Genomic DNA, 23,026 nt, shown 5'->3' with positions numbered 1-23,026 from the left:
ACAAGGCACTTGAACAGTTTCTACACAATGCAAAACCTGTAGGAGTAATCCTGTCAATAATTTCAGTAGAAGTCTGGAGTTCTGTTGTTTTGCTCTCAAATATTTATTAAAATTCTTACCTTACTTTTGTCTGCAATCTGAAAAGTGAAAGAAAAATGGTTGTTGGTTTTCTTTTGTTTCTGGTATATGTAGTTGTAACTCTCTGTCCCAGTAGAACCATGTTTTCATGTTTAAGAACATGGCAATCTGGATTAGGGACAAATGCATGGGATGAGCAACTCAAAACAGTTCTGAATCCTTTTGTGTTTGTTCAACATGTTATTTGAAAATATTCAGAAGCCATTAACTTCAAATGGCACCCTGCATTAGGATCTGAGTCAGTTCTAGTATCTCTGGCTTTATATCAAATTGCATCAGGACCCAAGTCAGTTACTAATTTGGTTTTTGCACAAACACATGTAACATTGCAGCTGGGCTAGAAGCTTCCTAGGTAAAATCCTAACTGTGTCACTGAAATTGCACAAGGGATGAATCAAACTTTAATGTAGTGATTATCTAACCAAATGTAACATTTAGGACTTGCACTTTACATTAAGTATTACGAAAACCTTTCATTTTGAATTATTTAGTAAGGAAACAGAATAATTCATAGATGACAAAAAATAGACAGCTTAGTCAAACCTAGAGATGATTGAAAGAAACTAGAAAAATTCAAATAAGCTGGTTTAGCCATCAAGACAATGCTGGATGTAACCAACTGTTGCTAAATGTAAAGTAGTGCATAATACAGTAATAAAATTGAGCTAGTTATATACTAAATTGACATGAAAATTCAGTAGAGATTTACTTTCAACTTCAGGTTCAGAAAAAAACCCAAATAAAATGAAAAATTCAAATGAAAGCAAAGAATGAGAAAATCATTACTTTGCTATGTAATAAGTGACCTCATTTTGAATGGAGTATGTTGTTCTTTGTCATGGCCGGTTAGCCTGTGGTACAAAGGACAAAGAGAAGGCTCGGTAAGACAGTCCCTAGTACCAGAGACTTCTGTAGGTTAGGGTGAGAAGAGAAGCCTGCCCCAGTGCTTTCTTCTGTTATGGTAATCTACCCCAGTTCTTCATTCCTAGTCGGCCGCTGGCTGTCCCACCCCCTTGTACCTTATATGTTCCATGACATAGAAAGTTCTCCACTCCAGGTTCCCCCCATTGGCCCTTGCCCTTCACCACTCCCCCAGAGCTTCTCCATTGGTTCCCATTCCCTAGTCCCGCTTTTGTACCACCCTCGTGCCCTCAGATCATTGTCTCCTGATGCGCGCCCCACTTCCGTACTAAAACCTGAGCTTTCCATAGTTTTTCACGTCTTTGCCTCTTGATCCCTTCATGGTGGGGGTGCAATAAACCTCCGTCCTTGGAACTCAATGCAGAGACCCTTCCTGCCTCTTTGCCATTGACCCATATTACTGAAGCTGTCTGTGCATTTGTGCGTGCACACGTGTGTGAGTGTGTGTGGCTGATCTGCTGAGCAGCTTTGGAGACGCTCTTGGAAGATCACCTCGTGCTCCAGCACAGAAGCTGCAGAGCCCAGGGTAGTGATAGTTCTTCATCTCATCTCAAAGAGGATATTGTAGCACAGCTAGAGGACCTGAGAAGTACTGAAAAAGGTCCAATAACCAGGAATAAATATAAAACTAAGAAGTGAAAACAACAGGGTTGTTTAATATAGAATGGAAATAATTAAACTAAGTCATAAAAAAAATGTGCACATATTTTATAAACTGGAAAAGGTCAGAAAAGGAATTCTGTTCCCTTTGTTTCATAGCAAACATATGTGAGGGTGTTAAATTAAGTTGAAGTGTGATGAACTGAAAATTGCAAAGAGGGAATAAGTTCCATTTTGTACTGTAATTATCTGATAGAACCCTTTGCTGTAGGAGGCAGTTTTAGGCTGGAAGTAAAGGGGATTTAGAAAAGGAATGGTAACGGTTCTCTCTATAGAAACCATCGTTCATTTCAATTATGGCACAGACTTAGAGAGAAGTAAATCTCTTGCTTCCAGCCCTGAGCTAATCTTTGAATGGTAATCTGATCATTGGGTTATTATGCCATACATTCAGCTGCTGCAAATTTCTCATAAACGTTCCCAAACTTGTGTAGTTTGACACAAGATATCAGAGCAGTGCAATCCTACTACAACTCAGTATGGCATTTCTCATGCTTTCAAAACCAGTAATGTCTCGTGAATCTGAAAACCGAATCTAGGAAATAAGTAGGTTTTTTCATTACAATTCTCAGCAAAGCCTCTTCTTTACACTGACTTTATAAACATTTAGATAGTAAAGTATCCCAGTGTCCCTATCTAGTTTCTGAAGCATACAGAATAGTGCTGTATTTTCATTTAAACTCTAGTCTACACCAGTCTACAGCTGCTCAGTCATTCAAAACCAATACTTTGCTTTATTGCTCAGGATATGTACTGAATTCTGGTATATATATATCTTATATACATCCTTGAGCACATTTAATTTTAACACAGCAAAAGCCAGTGTGAGCAGAATCACATATGTAATGACAATGTTTTTCTAGGTGGGCTTGATGGACTGTGCTCTTTGAACAAAGACAAGCATGTTTGGCGAAGCATTTTTCAGTGCTTTCCCACCAACAGACAGACCTGACACCACAAATTTTCTTACTGTATGAAAATAATTAGAATATGTGTCTTTTGCGTCTTAATGTCTTGTGTCTCAGCCTGTTTCCTTAGGAGAAGTGCTCCAGTCCTCTGATTGTCTTCATGACCCTCTGGACACACTCCAATAGGCCCATGTTCTTTTTATATTGTGAGCCCCAGAGTAGGGCGCAGGACTTCAGGTGGGGTCTCATAAGAGAAGAACATAGGGGGAGAATATATATTGTATATTACTCAACCTGCTGTCCACGGGGTTTTGAAGCAGCCCAGGACACAGTTGGCTTCCTGGGCTGCAAAAATATGCTGCCAGATTATGCTGACCTGTTATCTAACAGCTTTCATAATAATGTTTTCCATATCCTCAGAGTGGTTGAATTAAGTAATAGTTCTTATTGGAGTCCAGTGATGACATAAGTGTATGTTTGGGTACACTATGTTATTATCACTACAGTGTAAAATCTATTGCTACAATGCTCATTTCTTAATTTTTATCAATTTTGCATTCAGTTGGGAAATCTCAAACCTGTGTGATTAAAACAGATGGATTATCTAATGTTCTCTTGCACAGCATTTTATAGAGGGCACTTGATAACAAAGACATTGAAGAGTCTCAAGAGTACCTGAATTTGTCTTGCAGATCCAAATCAGCAGAGGGATTGAAGTCACTCCAAGTCTGTGTGCTGCAAGGGCCTGGACTCTTCAGATAAATCTTCATTTGCTTAGGAAATAATTAAAGAACAAATTCTTTATGTCATTCTGTTCAGTTACCAGCTTTTTGCTTTGTTTGTTTGTTTTATAAATAAACTAAAATTGTGTTTGCCTTATGTGTTGGGAAGTCCAATCCCTATTTATCCACCAGCACAGAGGATTAAGCAACTGTATTGCTGGAGTAGAGTTGAATTAGACAATCATTGATCCATATGGCTGATTTACAATAGAAATTAATAGGAACATTTCCCTGAATCAAATTATTTCTAGATAAGACTGCTCAGTCGATAAGTGACTCTTGCAATATCATTCTGTAATGACAAACATAACATTCACTTTTCCTTAATCCCCTACATGTCAGACCATCGCAGACATCCTTGAAGTATCTAACATAGTGATAAGTGTTACTTGTTTCATTTTAGGATTTAAAATGCTGCTTCTTTGAAGAGGAGATCTAGTCTGACTAGTCAACTTGCAAAAGTGACAACACAGGTTTTAATGAGATGACTCAGTGAGTTCCAGATTGTGTTCATTGCATCACTGAATAAATGTCCCTGTGCAAGTGGGATGTGTTACAACTCACACATTGGTGCCTTGCAATATTGCTGCTGGAGATGGCCAGCTAGTTGTGGGAATTTTCCTATGCAGGAAGGTTTCTTGTTATAGTTCAAGAGTATAAATATGAACTTTGTTTCTTTGCCAAAGGTATCCTGGGGTGCATCAGGCAGATGCATTGCCAGTAGGTCAAGGCAGATCCTGCCTCTCTACTCAGACCTGTTGAGTCCTCACCTGGAATGCTGTGCTCTGTGCTGGGCTCCTCAGTACAAGGCAGGCACGGAGCTGCTGGGGTGGGTCCAGTGGAGGACAACAAAGATGATTAAGGGACTGGAGAATCTCTCTTATGAAGAAAGGCTGAGGGAGCTGGGCCTGTTCAGCCTCAAAAAGAGATGACAGGGAGAGGACCTTATCAACATCTATCAGTATCTGTAGGGAGGTGTCAGAGGGTGGACCAGACTCTGCTCGGTGGTGTCCAGCTGTTGCAGCGGGGATTACTGCAACAAGCATATTTCAAACCAGGAGTCCCGTGGAAACGAAGTATATATGGACAGATTCGTGGTAGATGTTTCAGAGATGTTTATTTCTCCAGCCGCATGGCCGGGGCTCTCCTCAGGAACCCCGCAGTCACGGGACCCGAGGGTCCTTGGCCACACCGGGGAACCCAAACAAACCAATGGGAAATGAGGCTGACCAGGGGCAGGGAAACCCCGTGCCTTCCCCTCCCAGGGCCCCTCTCCCAGGGCTACATGGCAGGGGAAGAGACCCCAACATCCAGCAGTAGAACAAGAGGCAATGGGCAGAAACTGATGCCCAGAAAGTTCCACCTGAAAATGAGGAAGAACTTCTTTACTGTGCTGTGACCAAGCACTGGAACAGATTGTCCAGAGAGGCTGTAGAGTCTCGTCACTGGAAATATTCAAGAACTGTCTGGACATGATGCTGTGCCGTGTGCTCTGGGATGACCCTGCCTGTGCAGGGAGGTTGGATCAGAGAACCCACTGTAGTCCCTTCGAACCTGACCCAGTCTGTGATTCTGCGATTCTGTGACTCCTACTGAAGACTATTCCTTCAGGACCTAGCTATAAATTTTCCCAGCCACTCTCTCTTGTTGTTGATTAGAAAATGTGACATGTCTTAATCAAATGCATCCATAGGCTTTCTGGATTCAGGTCATCTCTAATAATCATATTTTATTAAAACAGGGATAACCTCACTGTTACATTAGGTCTTGTCATTAAGCAAAAGTAAAACTAAAGTTGATTCATGATAGCAGAATCTGCACCTGAAAAGGCATTCCAGAAGTAGAGAGCCAGTCAGATATTCCTGTTTTTTAGTCTTGGGTTAAAGCCAAGGTATCCATCTGCTGGCCTGACACAGTCACATGAGTTATGCTGCATTCTGGGACCTAAGGTCTGAGATGTTGCCCAGAGGGTGCCACAGCTTGTCAAGAATGCAGACTTCTATCCACTGCTACTCTTTCATGTGAGCATGAATGACATTACAAGCCAAAACCTAGGTGGAATCAAGGAAGACTATAAAGCCCTGGGGGTGCAACTGAAAAATGGTGCCCAAATTACCTTTTCTTCCATTTTACCACTTAGAAGACAGGATGCAGCCAGAAAGAGATATATAATGGAAATCAACATCTGACTTCATAAGTCCTGTCATGAGTATTTTGACTTTGATGACAAAGGGATGTTCTTTGATGACTATAGCTTTTAGGGAGGAATGGGATCCACCTGCCTAGAAGAGACAAGGGAACCTTTGGCAGCAGGCAGGCCAGTTTTGCGAGGTGAGCTTTAAAATGAAGGACTTGGGGGCCAGGTTCCAAAGAGACAATGTGCACAGCATTGCATCCAACTGGGAATGAGCCTGGCCAACCAGAAAAGCAACAAAATTTCTTTAGGTGCCTCCCCAAATGAGAATCAGAAGGCCAAGCACTTCAAGTGTATGTATAGCTGTGGTGGATCCTCTTGCACCCCTCCTGGCAAACCTTCATGCTTGATTATCTCTCTTAAATACCTTTATACCAATGTACGCAGCATGGGGAACGAGCAGCAAAAATTGGAGATCTGTGTGCAGTAGCACAACCATGATCTTATTGCAATGACGGAGACATGGTGGGATAGCTCACATGGAATGCTGGAATGCTGCCATGGATGGCTGGGTAATAACGATAAGGTCATGGGTTTGATCCCTGTATGGGCCATTCACTTAAGAGTTGGCGTCGATGATCCTTGTGGGTCCCTTTCAACTCAGAATATTCTGTGGTTCAGTGATTCCATGATTCTGTGAGGTGGTAGATTTGCTCTTTATGTGAGAGAGAAACTGGAATATCTTGTAGTCTAGGTGGGGGATTAATAATTCGTTGAGAGTTTATGGATAAGGATTAAGGGCCAGGCTAAGATGGGTGAAACTGGGTGTTTATTACAGGCCACCTGATCAGGGAAAGGAAGTGGATGAGGCCTTTTACAGACAGCTGGGAATAGCCACGATCACAGGCCCTGGACTCATGGGAGATTCCAACCACCCTGACATCTGCAGGCCACACACAGTCCAGGAGGCTCCTCCAGAGCAGTGACAATAACTTTTTGTCACAGGTGGTGGAGGACCCCATGAGGAGAGGAAAAACTTTTTTACTTCAAGGGAGGCAGAGCACTGGAACCAGCTGCCCAGAGAAGTTGTGGAGTCTCCTTCTCGGAAGACACTCAAAACCCTCCTGGATGTGATCCTGTGCAAGCTGCTTGAGCAGGGGGGCTGGGCTAGATGATCTCTAGAGGTCCCTTCTAACCCCAACCATTGTGTTATTCTGTGGTGTTGTAAGCACAATTGCCCCATTAATCTAAGTGTAGTAAGATCTAGGGCAATTGTCTTCCTTTTTTTAAAAAAAAAATTACTAAAATCACAGAAGTTCAGTCACTTTTTCAATTGGCTTCGGGTCTGTATTGATAAAGATTATCCAGATGGAAGTAAATAATTGTTTCTATGACAACTGAGCCAGACATTCTCTTAGAGCTCTAGTAGTGCCAAATTCAAGACTATTGAAAAACACTTGTTTTAATAAAATAAGATTTTATTGCTTTGAGTATACACTAAAACCAGATTTGTGAACTGTATTTCTGGCCTGCTTTGCTACTTTTTGCCATTTTTAGGATTTTTTTTTCCTTAAATATTATGTAACCACAGCATAGAGACTGTCTGCTCTCTCCCTTGAGTAAATCTCCTTCATTTAGGTTGTATATTTTCTGTTGCTTCATTTTGACATTTCCATTCATGTACTAGCAACTATTCTTTATAGTCCATGTTCCTTGGACATAGTTCAGACCCCTTGTTATGTATTTGTGGAGCTATTTACTGCTTAGTAAAACTTTAGCCTTTCTGATTTCTCTCTAAAACATCACTGATTATTGATTCTGTATTTTAAAGTCCCCACAGTTTGGATTCTATGGCTGGTACTCATTGCAGGAGCAATTCTTCACAGCATTGAAGTTTTTTTAATGCTGCTCAGCTCTCTCTGTGTATCCTACACTAAATTTAAATTATGAATACCTGAAGAATACAGCCTTGCTAACACTTGCCTAACACTTTGTCTTCTATAAAGTAACTTTGGCTGAGTGAGGAGAAGGGTTCTTTAGCATTAGAGGGATAAATTGGAGTATTGAGAAGAGTCACTAATGGTTATAAAGAAGAACATGGAAAGGGCATATACAAGATATTGAAATGTACTTCACTTTAAAGAAAAATCTCAACTGAAGTTAGAGAATAAAACATAGTTTTGTTTATAAAAACAAGTTTTAATTTCATACATTCCAGATTCCTCTTGAGGGGAAATAAAGTGATCCTATTGTATTTCCAATATTTCTTTTTTATGTAAGAGAATACTTAGTCCATGGAGGGTCCTATGCTTATGAACTTGTAGGACAAAGAAAATAGATTTGTGTTATTTGACTGTAAGGTAAAATTATACTGCTTTAAGTTGCTGGAAAGAAAAATTCTATTACCAAAATCCCCAGAGAATATAAGAAAAAAGATACTGTCTTTAAAATAAATATTCTATGTTGTACACTCAGAAAACATCTGTATTATCTGAATTTTGTAATGCCATGACCTGGAAAATTAAACTTGTTGCAAAACCAAGAGGATGACATGATTAAAGTTAGGTAGATTGATCAATTGTTAAGAACAGCCAATTTTTAATAGGATTTGAGCATAATATTATATCTAGAAATATTTAAGCATCTTTAGCAAAGTTTTTTTTTCAGTGAAGGGAAAAGTCATTGTTGCCTCCAACATACAAAAAGAACTGCCTAATGAATTGGAAATATATAGCTTCTTCACAAAGTTTCTGGGAAAACTATTCTTGTATCTACACATGACTAACTCACTTGCTTTTCAAACTCAGATTTTATTCACAGCCCTTTTACAGGAAGATGCTAAAAACTGAATCACAGACAAAGAAGCTTTTACCTACTTGCTTTGCCTGCTGTTTTTCTTGGCCACATAGTGATAATTTTGTGCTGTAAAGTGGAAAAATTCTTTGTGAATAGACTGCAGAACTAGCAGTGGTGAAAAGAGAAGTTTTATCCTCACCAACTTCAGTCAAGCACAACCCAAGGAACCAACATGTTTCCCTAATTCCAGATTTCTTCAATGTGTACAGGTTTCTCCTAATAAGACAAAGATTTTTTTAGTTGGTATGTTAATATTACATCTTACAAGGGAAAATAAGTTCTGTTTTATTCTTTGACACTTAGATTTAAGAGGAAAAATTAGTGCTTTTTGCAGTAAGCATTTTTTGTTTATTCTACATTTCTTGTTTAGCTTTGAAGGGCAACATAATGGAGATCTGTTACCCTTTTCCTAGACAGAGAAGGTCACTTCTGAAACCCTGACATTATGAAAAATTGCTTTAATCCAGACATCTGGTTTCTGTAAAACACAGTTTGGAGAACTGAAAACAGCATCTGTCTGTCCGTGTACCGTATAGGGAAGGGGAAACAAGGAACAACTCCATGTAGAGCAGTTGTTCAGTGCTCGTCCAAAGGCATTGCGAAAGTTATGCTTCAGACTCACAGCTGAACATGAAAAGATGACATTTAATAGCCCGGTACAAAAATCTTTTTAAGAATTTCACTCCAAGCCCCTGTACATGTGTCAATACAGAGATCTTGTCAAATTAAACAGGGAAGATCAGAACACGATTCCCTTATCATAAAACATGTAATACTCACTGAGTTCCATGTAATGCGACATACTTGAAACAACATTAATTCCATTTATTCAGTCTGTGTCTGCTAGAAGAGAAGCCTAAACAGCTACAACAAAGATATCAGCACTAGAGATACAGTAAGTAGCATGAGATTAATCCCTTTTTTAATGTGATATGGTAGATAATTGCTGGGATTTGTATCTAAACTGCAAATGCAATAATAATAATAGGGAAGAAATCAATATAAATGATTATTATTAGGGTAAATAGCTATTGATTCAGGTTATCCAACCATTTTTCTAGAACAGGAGAACTCTTTATAGCCTGCTTATTTGTTGGTTTGGTTTTTTTTTTAAATAATACCAGTGGTGCTTTTGTATCATCACTTTAGATACTAGCTCAGGATTAAATAACCCCCTTGTTATGATTCCTGATGGATGTTAGGATGGGTGAAAATAACAGAGTATAGCTCCAATCTGTAATAAACTGAGTCTTATACATACCCATGGATATCTACACATTGATTTTCATCATCTGCACTTTAGTTCTTCTTTTATTTCCACATCTGCTGGGTTTGACGGAGTTGTTGTGGGTTGGCGTTTGTTTGCCTTTCTGCTTTGTTTGCTGTGCCCTTAAATAGTTACAGAAGAGCAGAGATTGAACAGATACTATTTAAACAGGAATAATTTTGTTGAAATTTTACCTGAGTGAGTGATGATTTTGAGGGTTTTTGTGGGGGTATTTTTGTGGGGTTTGTTTGTTTTTGTTTTGTTGGTGGTGGTTGGTTGGTTGGTTGGTTGGTTGGGTTTTTTTTTTTTTGGGGGGGGGGGGGGGGGGCGGGTGTTGTGAGTTGTTACCATAAAAGGGAAGAAGAGTGAGTGGTGACAGCATCCAAAATAATGAAATGACAAGTGTTTACATGATTTTTGCTAGTAACTATAAAATCTGTAGGTGTAGCATATCCACCTATCTGAGACATCTACTATTTCTTCATGAACTGCTGTGGTGAGGTGACCTTGGCCAGCAGCCAGATACCTTACTACCCATTCACCCACCTGCTCCCCCTTCTCAGCATGATGGGACTATATAGGAGGTAAAAGCTCATGGGTTAAGATATAGACAGGAAGATCACTTATCATTTACAATCACAGATGAAACAGACCTGACTTGTGGAAACTCAAGTGTGCAGTTTGGGAGCTACAATATAAGAAAGACATAAAGCTATTAGAGAGTGTCCAAAAGGGAGCTGTGAAGATGGTGAAGGGTCTGGAGGGGAAGTCTGGAGGAGAATCAGCTGAGGTCACTTGGTCTGTTCAGCCTTGAGAAGAGGAGACTGAGGGGAGACCTCATCATGCTCTTCAATATCCTTGTAGTGGGAAGCAGAGAGGAGGACATGGATCTCTTCTCTGTGGTGACCAGTGACAGGACCTGAGGGAATGGCCTGAAGCTGAGTCAGAGGAAGTTTAGGTTGGATATCAGGAAAGGGTTCTTCACCCAGAGGGTGGTTGGGCACTGGAACAGGCTCCCCAGGGAAGTGGTCACATCACTAAGCCTGACAGAGCTCGAGTGTTTGGACAATGCTCTCAAGCACATGGTGGGATTGTTAGGGTGTCCTATACAGGGCCAGAAGTGTGACTTCAATGATTTTTGTGAGTCCCTTCCAGCTCAGGATATTCTGTGATCCTATGAAAAGTAATTTAATTTATTGTGATTTAGAATAGAATCAAATAGTGAGAAACAGAGGCAAAATTAAAATGCTTTCCCCCCTCCTCCCCCATCTCCCTCCCCCAGGTCAGACCCTTACCTGGGCTGTGGCCCTTCAGGGACAGCTGCTCCTGCCAGGATCTCCACAACCCCAAATCCCACCATCCTAAGGCAAATCAGCTCAAGCTGTTCATTTCCTACACAGTCACCATCTCCTCGGTGCCATTCCTGGGCTCTGTGCCTTGTAGACCGTTCTCTGGCTGTACAGCTGTTCAAGGGCTCTAGGATATGGCCACCTGCAGGACAGACAGAGTGTCTCAAAAAAAAAAAAAAAAAACCACCCCGAATCCATATTCTTGTCAGCTGGGACACAGGAGGTGCTGGACTGAGAGGGAATCAGAATGTCTGACTGAGGCTGCATTCAAAGTAAACTTTCATGGTGTATTCAATATCGGCTTAATAATTTCAGAGACTCAAATAAAAAAAAAATTCTTAATGATAAGGGAATGATGATAAAGAGAATCTGCTGGTTTGAGTGGGTTTGGGGTAGGTTTTCTACGCTATTCTTTTGTATGAGAAAGGAGTTTCAAGCTTCCAGGAATATTTTGCGCCTCTGTCTTTATTCCCATGTGGACTTTAAACTTCATATGTGTATTAAATAGTACCTTTCATATAAAATAACCTCCTATCAGTTGCATGTGACTGCAAGCATAAGTTTAGGACAACATTATTTCTGTAACTATGTAACACAATATTCTGTGAAGTTTAGCTAATCTTGTCCAGTTTCCTCTTGTGTCATTTCTGAAACCATCTGACTTTGATGTCCAGTACTACACTCCACATCAGGCTGGAATCAGCGTGCAGCCTGGGGAGTGCTGCATAAAGAGGAAATATTTTGCATTTTTTATTTCCTATGTAAATTTGAGCTGTTTGGGCAAAATAGTCCTGAGACTTTGAGACACCCTGAGGTTTCTTCTAGGGCTGCCCTTGGACACCTGTCATCTGATCAGCGGTCTAGTCTCTGATGTCAAAAGAATCCACCAAACTATCTTTTTTTAGCTTGAAAATGAGTCTGTTTAACCACCATGGCCCATTACTGCATGTCACATTTCCTATAGCCTGTTGCATTGAGATTTCTTAGCTGTAATTTCTTTTTAACATTCTCTTTCTTGCTTTGAGACTCTTGTCTTCATTGATTTCTGTTTATTTTATTTATCTTTCAGGAACTGATCTTTGTCTTTTGTGTTTGTAGCGTCTTTTAGTTTGGACAACCCTTCAAAATGTAATTTAATGTCTTTTTGCTTTTTATCAGATCAAATAAACTTCGTTTTATCCAAAATAATGCTGCCTAATGTGACTAATAATATCTTCTGTGACACTCTGAGGACTTACATTAATTGCTAGTTCTTGCTGTAAGGATAACATTCTACACACACTCGCATCCAGTTTGTGAAGATGTTCTTGAGCCCCCTTGAAATTTTCATCTTTTATTACACTGCATCAGATCACTTCAAATTATCTGTGACAGTGACAAGATGTGCTATATTAGCAAAGAGGCAGTAAATACTTTCAGTTAATATTTTCATCATATAGATTGATTTGGAATAGGTTGGAATCTTTATTTCCAAGTAGCTTACAATGTACAGCTTGCTGTAAAACTGTTCAATTCAAGCAAGATGCAATATGAAAATGAAATGTCATAAATAAAATACCAGCAGTGGGGAAAACCAGAAGAAAATTTCAATTCACTATCTACACAACTATCTTCAATTCAGAGAGAAAGGGGAGGAGAGGCAGAACATGAAAGTCAAGTGCATTTTGAAGTAAATGTTTCTGTTCTGTTTACTGCAAATACCACTAATATTAATTGAAACATGCTGTAGTCTCTGTTTTATTTTATTTAATTTCATCTACCTGTGATTCTAAGAGAACTCTAAGCTAGCTAATTGTTTCAATAGTGTAAATATCAGCCTGAATTTATAAATGCAAATATTGTCAGTTTCTACTTAAATACCTCAACAAGGTATTTATTTCAAGCAACAGATGTATTCAAGGTCACAATCTACTCAGAGTTATCAGTAAACACAAAAGAAATGACATATTCCTCCTGAGACTTTTCTTTGTCACATTAGCTGTTGATTTTTATTCAGAATGACACTTGAACTATTCTTACAGCCCCTTTAAGAGGTAGGTATTCTGACCAGAAACCTTCCTAGACCTTCTTGGTATGCACAAAGCCACCAGCTGTGCTTGAAATGGGATGTCACCATGCTTAGGAGAGCCTCCACAACCACCAGGAGTCTTCCTGCTTTATCATTCCCATATGCTCACCAAATAAACATGATATGTAGCTACAGAGATTACCTGCTCAAGTGCTCTTCCTGTCACAAGCTGTGATACCAATTTGAATATATTTGTCCGACAGGTCAATGTTTTTGCTAAGGAATTAGGAGGTAAGTGCCTGCTCAGTGTGATATACATGTATATGGGTGTTAACCCATGCGTTCTTATTTGGAGGAAACTGGCAAATTTGAACTTCCAAGATTTCTGCCTTGCATGGTAAAATCTGTAGCAATTTCCAGTGTCTGAGCGACTCTTGGTCATTTGCAGCTGTCATGTAGGTAAGTCAGGATTGTCTCATTTTTTCTTTTGATGTTGATACTCACCTTCTAAGAAACAAAGGCCACGACCTTCTTGCTTGTTTCTTAAAAAAACACCAACCAACCAAGCAAACTTCCCAAACTATCAAACAAAACCTCCCTGAACAAACTGAAACAACCTTACCTGATGTGATAAAAAACACTTTACTTACTTTGTCAAGCCTGAGTTAAAGCACCTTTTAACCACAGGCTTCTGTATCACCCTCTGAGCACAATTCCACAAATCATACCATTTTCCAGATGACGTGTTTGGAGAAAATGAGACAGGTGTCTGGAACCATTTCTTCCTAGCAAGTACAGAAAACAACATTAACATTCTATTTAGTGCACACATTATTCCATGTAATCAACAAGATGATTTAAATGTTGGGTCTGAAAAGCAAAAGGCTGGATAGAAAAATAGATTTACATTGACAAGCCAATGTTTTGGCCCTTATTTGTGTGAAAAGACTTTAAAATACTTTTCAGCTCTTAGGAAAAAATATTGGATTTTTCCATTCATTCTCCCAAAGGATCCCTGGGCAAGTGGTCATAAGTTCTTTTCATGCATTTATAATCAATGCATTTAGCATTATCTATCTCTAAGAATTCTGTTAAAAGTGGCTTCCTGATGGTGGAATTCATTCTTATGGAAGGACAAGCTCAATCATGCCCTTTGAACATTGCAGTAAAATAAGATTAATGCCACTGAAGTCAATGTTAATATTCTATAACCACTTTATGTAAACAGAATATTGTCATACATTAGTATACATCTGAAATGCATCTATACCATGTGTCCATATACTTGTATGCCCATAATATGTGCTTTTATATTACTGCATTATAGACCATAGAATATAGAATAGAGAGAAAGGTAAAGTAGTAAAAAAATGCTAAGAACAAAAGGGCTAAAAATGTGCATCACGAAGGACCATGTTTCAGAGAGAAATTTTCACACCTTCACTAGAGCTGGGAGAGCAGCCAGTGTCTGAAAGCAGAACCCCTGCCCAGTGACCATAATTCAGCTCATGATGATTTCCGATACCCAAATACCAAAGGGTTGCCAGTAAAATAGCTTCATTTTGTAGATAAGCAAATAAAACAAATAGTGTTAAATGTAACTCAAAAGAAAAGGTTGACAGCAAAATTTTTCTGGTTTCTATTCAGATTTTATTCTCAGGACTTCTGATTTTCAGTCTGAAAATCCATTTGATGGTGGAGATTGGCATCAAAGAGTTTGAGGAAAAATGGCTAAAGAAAACAGGCTTATTTTCAGTCAAATTAAATCAGCTGACAGTCTTTAATGGATCAGTTTTTATGAGTCCAGAAGCATTGTTTTTGACATTACATGTTGGCTTTGCATCTTGTTCCAAATATTTTGGTATCTCCATATTCTTACTTAGGTGAAGTAGGTGAAGAAAATTAGGACATCATGCAGCCTGAGTCTCATTTGCTAAACCTGCCACAATACACTGATATGTATTTGTTACTTGTGCCAATGGGAAAGTACAAGAGGAAAGAATAAGCTTTATTTCTTACCTCGTCATATATCCACAGCAGTCTTTCAACATCCTTTTGTTTTCAGGTCTTAGAACTTCTTTTCCCAATATTATGAAACTGAAATTCCAAATCAGCCAAATAAATGTTTTCTTTAGCCATTTTTCTTTAACCATAAACTTTGAAGTGTTTGAAGATTATATTCAAGTACAATGCTGATCTTGCCCTCTAGAGTTATTAATAACAGCAGAATGTTCTTTTCCTTGTTTTTTCTGTGCAGATTTCTGCCTTCTGCTGAAGGTGCTGTTTATATAATGAGCTCATACTCAATCAGGATCTTGTGAATAGTCTAAGGAACATTTTATTTGGTATGTTGGCATTTCACATTTTCTTTATTGCCCTTTGTGAAATCTCTTTTTCACAACAGTGAAATCTCTTTTGAATGTTAAAGGGTTCTTTTTTATTTCAGTATTTTTTATGTTGAAGAGGCAATGTCTTCTGTTTCTAGGATGGCTACTTATTTTTTGAGATGGCATGACATGAACCATTAATTATATCTGTATTTACAGCACTCTGAAATGGTCTCCAAGACCTTTGTGTAGCTCTGTGTTCATATGTCATCACAATATCAATCTTTCAAATAGATGACTGCCAACAGACATTTATCTAACCCATTTTTAAAAGCTCTTAGTAAAGCATATTCCACAAATTCCATCCCTATATTTCATCTGTCTTAAGAGTCAAAAATTTTTTCTAATAAGTATTATGTCTCTTGCTAAAATAGTTTTCCAAATAGAGGGCTTAGAGGAAGGCTGGATAGCGACTTTTCACAAGGGCATGTAGTGATAAGACAAGTAGGAATGGCTTTAAACTGAAGGTGCTAGTTTTAGACTGGATATTAGGAAGAAATTCTTTACTGTGAAGGTGGTGAGGCCCTGGCACAGGTTGCCCAAGAAGCTGTGGATGCCCCATCCCTGGAAGAGTTCAAGGCCGGGTTGGATGGGCCTTTGAGCAACCAGGTCTAGTGGAAGGTGTCCCTGTCTGTGGCAATGGGGTTAGAACAGGATGATTTTTAAGGTCCCTTCCAACCCAAACCATTCTGTGATTCTATGATTCTATGCAATATTTATTGTCCTCCTCTCCTGAATACATAGAATAATTTATCACTGTCCTCCTTATACTAGAAGTTGGCTGATACTTCTGCTTCTTTAAGCCCCAGATTTCCTGTTAACTTTTTAATTAAACTGAAGTACATCGTGAGGATGAAAGGCAGAAAGAAAGCAAGGTCAGCTCTGGTTGCTAAAACTTGGAGAATGGTTTTGAAATAGGATCTTTTGATATGAAGTACTGTAGATGTGTGTGGACATGAAAAATTCAAAGGTCAATAAGAGAAAATAGTTCTTTCATTGGCAGAGTAGAAAATAAGGAAAAAATGGAGACATTTACTTTATTCACAGTCATTCATCCAAGCTAAAACCTGTGTCAGATTTCCGAATCTTTACCCATTTGAGGAGCCACATTTCTTATGTTCAGGTTATATTTTTGCATATTCAGAAGTATAGAATAGAAATCTAGTGGGTTAGAACTGCTGAAAATGTCTGAGTGATTAAGAAAGAAAGAGAATATTGTGGCTGTCACAGGGGAAGTCTTGTACAGGACCTCAAACTGAAATCTAAGTGGATCAAACTCTTTAAAAGAAACTGGTGAAGTTGTCCAGAAAATAGGGCTTTAAATGGTTAAAAACATCAAACTGTCACTGTCTCGGGGACTTTTGGAAAAACAGGTCTGTCCATCCAATCCTTGGAATGCACTGAGAACTTCTGTATTTGGTAAGGGTTTTTTGTTGTTTTGGTTTGTTCGGTTGGTTTGTCTTGCTTTGGGTAGGGAAATTTAAAATAGCAAATACCTAGAGGTTTTATGAGATCTTTTTCTAATAAAGAAGGAATAATGATTGGAGAATGAAAAATTTAGTACAGCCAGTGAAACGACAGGTTTTTCAACCCTGAGACCATAAAGAAAGAACAATAAAAAGAGATAAAACAGTAGAGTGCAAGACAGTGCACTTCAATACAGTCAGAGAATTGACAGATTAGGGTTTATGGGAGGCCAATGCACACAGAAAGTGTTAAAGAGAACTGGCAGTTCTTTAAAAGAGATATATTAGGGAGGATAATCAGGGTTGAGCAATGTGCTTAGGGAAGTTGCACGGAACTCAAAGAAGGAAAATCAAAGGAATGATCAGAGATTTAAAAAAAGCCTACAAGAGAGGAGAAAAAATGGTATTTAACCTAAAAATAATGGGGCTGAGAAAAAAACGCAGTGTTAAAAAAAAGTGGAGAGCTGCAATAAATGTCTTGGGAAAGCAGTGGTATCCTCATCAAGTTAACCTTTAAGAAACAAAAGGATAGATACGATCTGCTTTAGGCAAAGGAAGGTGGGCGGCTTCAACTCTGCAGCTCTGCATCACTTTTCCCTTTCTGGAAAAACAGGTCCAGGTCTGTTAACATTCCCTCAAAAAACATACCTCTCTTCCCTTTTCTTCACAGAGGCTTCCTAGGACTACAGTTGGGAGGGACCTCATAAACATTGAGTCAAGGAGAATATTTACCCCTTTTCTTTCTTCACATGCAGCACAGCTGTTAATGCCACACCAACATGCACTCAGCCTTTCTGCACCACTGTGACTTCATTGACCCACATCAAATTTGCAATGGAAGGTGTTGTGCACAATTTAACTTTATTCCACTGGGAGGCCCTCCTAATATTTCATCACTATGTGCTTTATTCCAGAACTTATTAATTGACATGCCACACAGAGAAACAAACAGGGTACAGTACCTACCAGTAAAATACTCTACAAGTGTTTTTCACCAATCACTTGTGCAAATACAATGATTTTATCTAGAAAATTTTTCCCATATTGTTTTACAGGAATAAAGGGACACAGTGTCAAACCCTTAAAAATTCAAATTTATAAGTTATCTGCAATGCAAATTTAATAGAATATCTGCACCTCCTTTGTCTTCCTCCCACAACAACAAATTAGAATGATTTGATTTTACTTGTTTTGAAAACTCAATGCTGGCTGTTTTTTCCACATTATTATTATAATAGTTTATGTAATTACAATGTGTTAAAGTCTCATTCCAACATCCTGAATGAGGCTGAGCCACCTGAATTTCTCTGTGAGATCCTTCTTTCTTTTTAGAGATGATCAGATGTTTGTCTCTCCTCAGTTCTCACTACCACCCATGCCTTATGTGGTACCAAAGATACCAACAAATGATGAGGTGACTTAGCCAGCTACTCTTGTAAGCACCACAGAGTCAATTGCAGATGAACTGCTGAGCTGTTTATTCCTTAAATAATCCCTAATGCTTTTCATCTGTTTCTTCACTCTGTCTTTATTGAACCTCATTCTGACTTTGGGTCATATGCCACTTTTGTAATAAAGCCTTTCAGAGAAGGCAAACTCCACTGTAGCCTACTGTGTGTCACTAGATGTTTGCCAGGATTTTCTTTCCCATCTGGTAATGAATTTCTGTTTTCCTTTTTTCCTTGTTGTTTTTTGTTTGGTTTTGTTTGTTTTTTTTCTCTTGCTTCAGAAGTATTTATACAGATTTTTCTTTCCTTCACTAAGAATAACTTGGTATATTTTTCTGTTTTGTTCTTTTTTCTTCTTCTCACAATATGTTATTCATTTATGTTCATTCTTAGTCCCTTGTACAATTTTTTAATACTGCTGTTTTCAAAACTTTTAAGGTCTCTTAATTCAGTCACAATCACCATGCTTTGTTTCCTACCTGTCCTTTGTATTTGGGGAGTTTACTACTATATATGTGATACAATCCCTACCAGATCACCTGCCTGCTTTGAATTGGACTGTATTCCCCAGACATCCTACCTATTTCTTTGCATACCAACCAGACAAGATCCTTCCTAGCTTTACTCTACAGACCCTTTTCACACATTCCAAAAGAAGTGAATGCTATTCTTCACAGCTGTTTTCTCAAAAGTTACCACTTACCTTTGGATCCTTAGTCGGTTCCTCCTAATTAGATGGAAAGAAAGCTGAAACAGTCATTCTTCTAGTTAATTCTCTAGCTCCGGGGGGGCAGAGGGGAGGAGGGGAGAAAAAAAACCCCAAAAAAAATAAACCAAAAAAACCCCCAAACCAGTACATTTCCACATTTGATGGAAGATTATACTGGTGTAAAATTTTTCTAAAGAAAGCTGAAGTTCTCCATCACCATAGAATGGGCTTTTGGATGCCTCTGTTTATTGTTCAAAAACCTCTTAATTAAGCAGACTAGAATATACCATCTCACACATTGTCCCAAAAGGCCTTTTATTCAAAAGGTCTTGCTTTTTATTCATGCTGTATAGACCTGACTGTATATTTTTACTTGCAGGAATATATGATTTGCTGTCTCAGTGATATTCAGGTTCATGGTGGTTTTTGTACAACAATTCTCTCTTTAGCCTGGAAGAGGGGTAGCTGGCTCCCAACATTTGCCAGAGGCCAGGTAACTGTTGAGATTATAGGTCTCTGTGTGACTTTGGCTGGGTACCAGCCTGGGAGAGAAGTCTAGGTTCTCACCTCTGTCAAGAACTTGTGAATATTATGCAGTAAAGAGTTGTTGAAGATAAACCAAAAAAACCCAGTGCTAATTATCTTCACAGCAATATGAGGGCCCAGGACTTATCTTATGGGTTAACATTCCCTGCCAGGGTATCTCAACAGTTCAGGGCTTGTTTTAACTACTCTCTCATCGTATCCTGAGAAAACCTGAGTCATTCCTGGAACTGCAAAGGGATCCAGTGTTCTCAAGTGCTACTGAGAATCCCACCAGTTACCTCACACCAAACTCTAGGATACCTTTGTTTTTCATCAGAGCTACTCCAGCATTCACATTACATTCAATTTTGTCAGATCTCTTAGTTGCCTGAGATATTGTTCAGAGCTTGTGTCAGTGCATGTGAGAGAAAGGAGGGGAGAAATGAGATGATTTCCTATTTTAGTGGTGTTGTTACTGATCTCTCAGGCTCTTCCACTTGCATCCAATGCCACATATTCATCTGGGATGAAACAGTTCTCTTAATTTCAGGTCTAACATCTGCTCTTCCTTGACTGAAGACCTGCTCAGTGACTAGACAACAGTTTGTGAGACAACCTTGTGAGACAGAAGATGAGATAAGGCTGTCCTTTACTTACAGTGCAGGGAAGCTTTTTCACCCTGCTTCTTGCAACAATTGTATTTGGGACAGATTGGACTCTTCTGTGTTAAAAAACAAAACCTTTTCCAAGCCAAAGAGTATGGAAGTGACAGTCATATTATTCACATGTTTTCAACAGTCTCATTATTCTAGATATTGCCTCAGAAGATTAAAAAAAAAAAAAAACAAACAAACAGAATGCTGGTTTAAAGATTAAATCAGGAAACAATTTTAGAGTCCCTCTAAGGTCGTGCTTTGAATTTTAATTCCTACAGAAGAAAAATGAATCAGACCCAAGACTTTTTAGTTTTGAGACTTTTGAGTCTTGTGACACATTTTAAAAGAATGAAGGCAAAACATTTCTGAATAGCTGTGATTCAGGTATGGTAAGGAAATACCACTAATTTGATAATATTTATGATGCTTCATCTGACATTAGTAAATTTGGCTGAAGGGTTTTTTTTTTTGGCAGGAACAGTAATGGTTGTAAGCAATTCAGGTTTATAAGACAGCAATGTGTTTTAGAGATACAGGAAAGAGACTGTAAATTGCCGTGTGTGAATGTTGGTACATTTGGGTTAGGAAGTGTGAATGGGCAGTCTGGACTTCATAGTGAGATGCCAAGCCATCCCTTTAAGCAAGTGTTCCTATACTCCCTGCTTTAGATGGCTGACACAACATGAGAACAACCTAGGAACTGTCAGTTTTATAAAATGCTGTTCATTCACGTCCCAGACTCCTGCTCCCCCAACTTTCAACATGGTCATGTAAAGGAAGGAATTTAGGGACAAAAAAAAAAAAATAAGGTTGAGAGTTAATGGCAGAGACCGTATTTGAGTGAGTGAGAACTCTTGTTTTGACATTGAAAAATTTAATAATTCATTTCAGTGCAGAAGATGGTGAGAAGGGGCTGAGTTATAGCCTTGGTCACAACATTAGTTCTGTGAAAGCAGTGAGGGGTCAGATGGTTGTGGAGCAAATAGCAAGTTGTTCAAACTCAGGTTAGAGGTAATGGAAAAGAAAGGAATACCTGTGACTAGGCCAGATGACTCTTTGAAGATGTTGAAGAACTCCTTGTGGAGTTCCGTTCCACTTGCCATTGGTACCTCTGGTTGGATCAGAAAACAGCAGTACCAGTGTTTGTAGATAGGATCATAGTCATGGAATGGTTTAGGTTGGAAGGGACCTTAAAAATCATATAGTTCCAACCCTCCTGCCATTGGGAGGGATACCTTCTGTAAGACCAGGTTGCTCAGAGCCCCATCCAGCTTAGTCTTGAACACTTCCAGGGGTGGGGCATCCACAACTTCTCTGGGAAACCTGTTCCAGTAAAGTAGTAAAGAATATTAAAGAAATTCTCATAGTAAAGAATTTCTTCCTAATAGCTAAACTAAATCTACCCTCCTCCACTTCAAAGCCTTCTCCCTTGTTCTATCACTGCATGCCCTTGTGAAAATCCCATCTTTACCATTCCTGTAGCTCCCTTTAGGCCCTCTGCAATAAGGGCTCCCTGAAGTCTTCTCCAGGCTGAGCAACTGGGCTGTGGTTTCTTGATGTGTGTATGAACAAGTTGAGACTGAGCCAGAAGCAGTGGGGAGTTACCTCCTCCAATACTGTACTAGTTTGAAAACAAACCAGTGGGAGGCACCAAGTCAGAATAACAATTTAATGGGGAAATTAAAGAAAAGGAAAAAACTCAAAGAAAACACTGGTTCAAACTGACAGAGTCAAGATACAACCTGACACCCTGTTAGTCAGGGTGGTGGTAGCAGTCTGGTAGAATGGTGGCTGCAGTCCTCTGAAGCAGTGATCCTGTAGAAAAAGGGTCTGCTCTTCCTCAGGGCCAGCAGTGGCTGTGTAGCTCCTGTCCTCTGGAAATCCAGTGGAAAGGGTTGTCTCTGGTGGTCAGAGTCTCAGATTATATCCACGATGGGATGCTTGGTTCCTCCCTCTGGGTGGAGCATCTCACAATGGGGTGATGAGTCATGAGGCCAAGTGTTGATGAGGCTCATTAACAGAAGATGGTCAGGAGGGAGTTATCTCTGAGTCAGGCGGCAGGACAATGATGGGCCATTAACAGAAAGACAGTCTGGGGGGAGGAGGCAAGGAAACACTGCCCCACCTGATTTCAACAGCTCATGAGCATGGTAATAGAATACTCTGCAACCCAGGACAAACACCCACGGGGAGCAGCTGAGCTCTGAGCTGACCCTCAGCGTTCAGTCCCTGCTGAAGGCACCTGCAAGGCCAAACCCCTGGGCTGCTTCTCCCTTTCTCCATACAAGCTCTCTGCCTCTTTGGGCACCAGGGCCTGTCAGTGCCCCACTGCTGGACAGGCACGCAGCAGCAGCTCACAGTCTGCCCTGTCAGATGGGGATGCTCTCCATTTGACCCACCTCTATCCAAACCAAGCATTTCCAAAAACATGTGCCTGTTTGCAGCAACCTAACTGGAGTTCCAGTTTAACACAACTTGAACAGGCCTCACCCTCAAGGGTCTAATTTTCTTGAAAAATGAAGGGTAACTTAACTTTTCCCATAACTATTTTTCTTGAACACGCAGTGCTCAGTAAACAAGGCATCCAAAATCATGTACAATAATTGTTGGAAATATATAGTGTGGGGTTGTGAATTCTTAAGCATGTTTTACCTTCCCAGTGATGAAGGTACTGTCGTGTACTTCTCTCTGTCACCATGTTAGTGTTGTTTAGATGAATTATATTCAGTACAAACATGAATGACAGCCTTTAGCTATGTGAAAACAGACTGTCATCCAGAAAGAAAGTTCTCTTTGCTCTGAGCCAGATTCT

The sequence above is a fragment of the Corvus moneduloides genome, chromosome 1 (genome assembly GCF_009650955.1).
Source record: "Corvus moneduloides isolate bCorMon1 chromosome 1, bCorMon1.pri, whole genome shotgun sequence".
In the NCBI taxonomy this organism is placed as follows: Eukaryota; Metazoa; Chordata; class Aves; order Passeriformes; family Corvidae; genus Corvus; species Corvus moneduloides.
Note: the sequence above shows the minus strand (reverse complement) of the source record.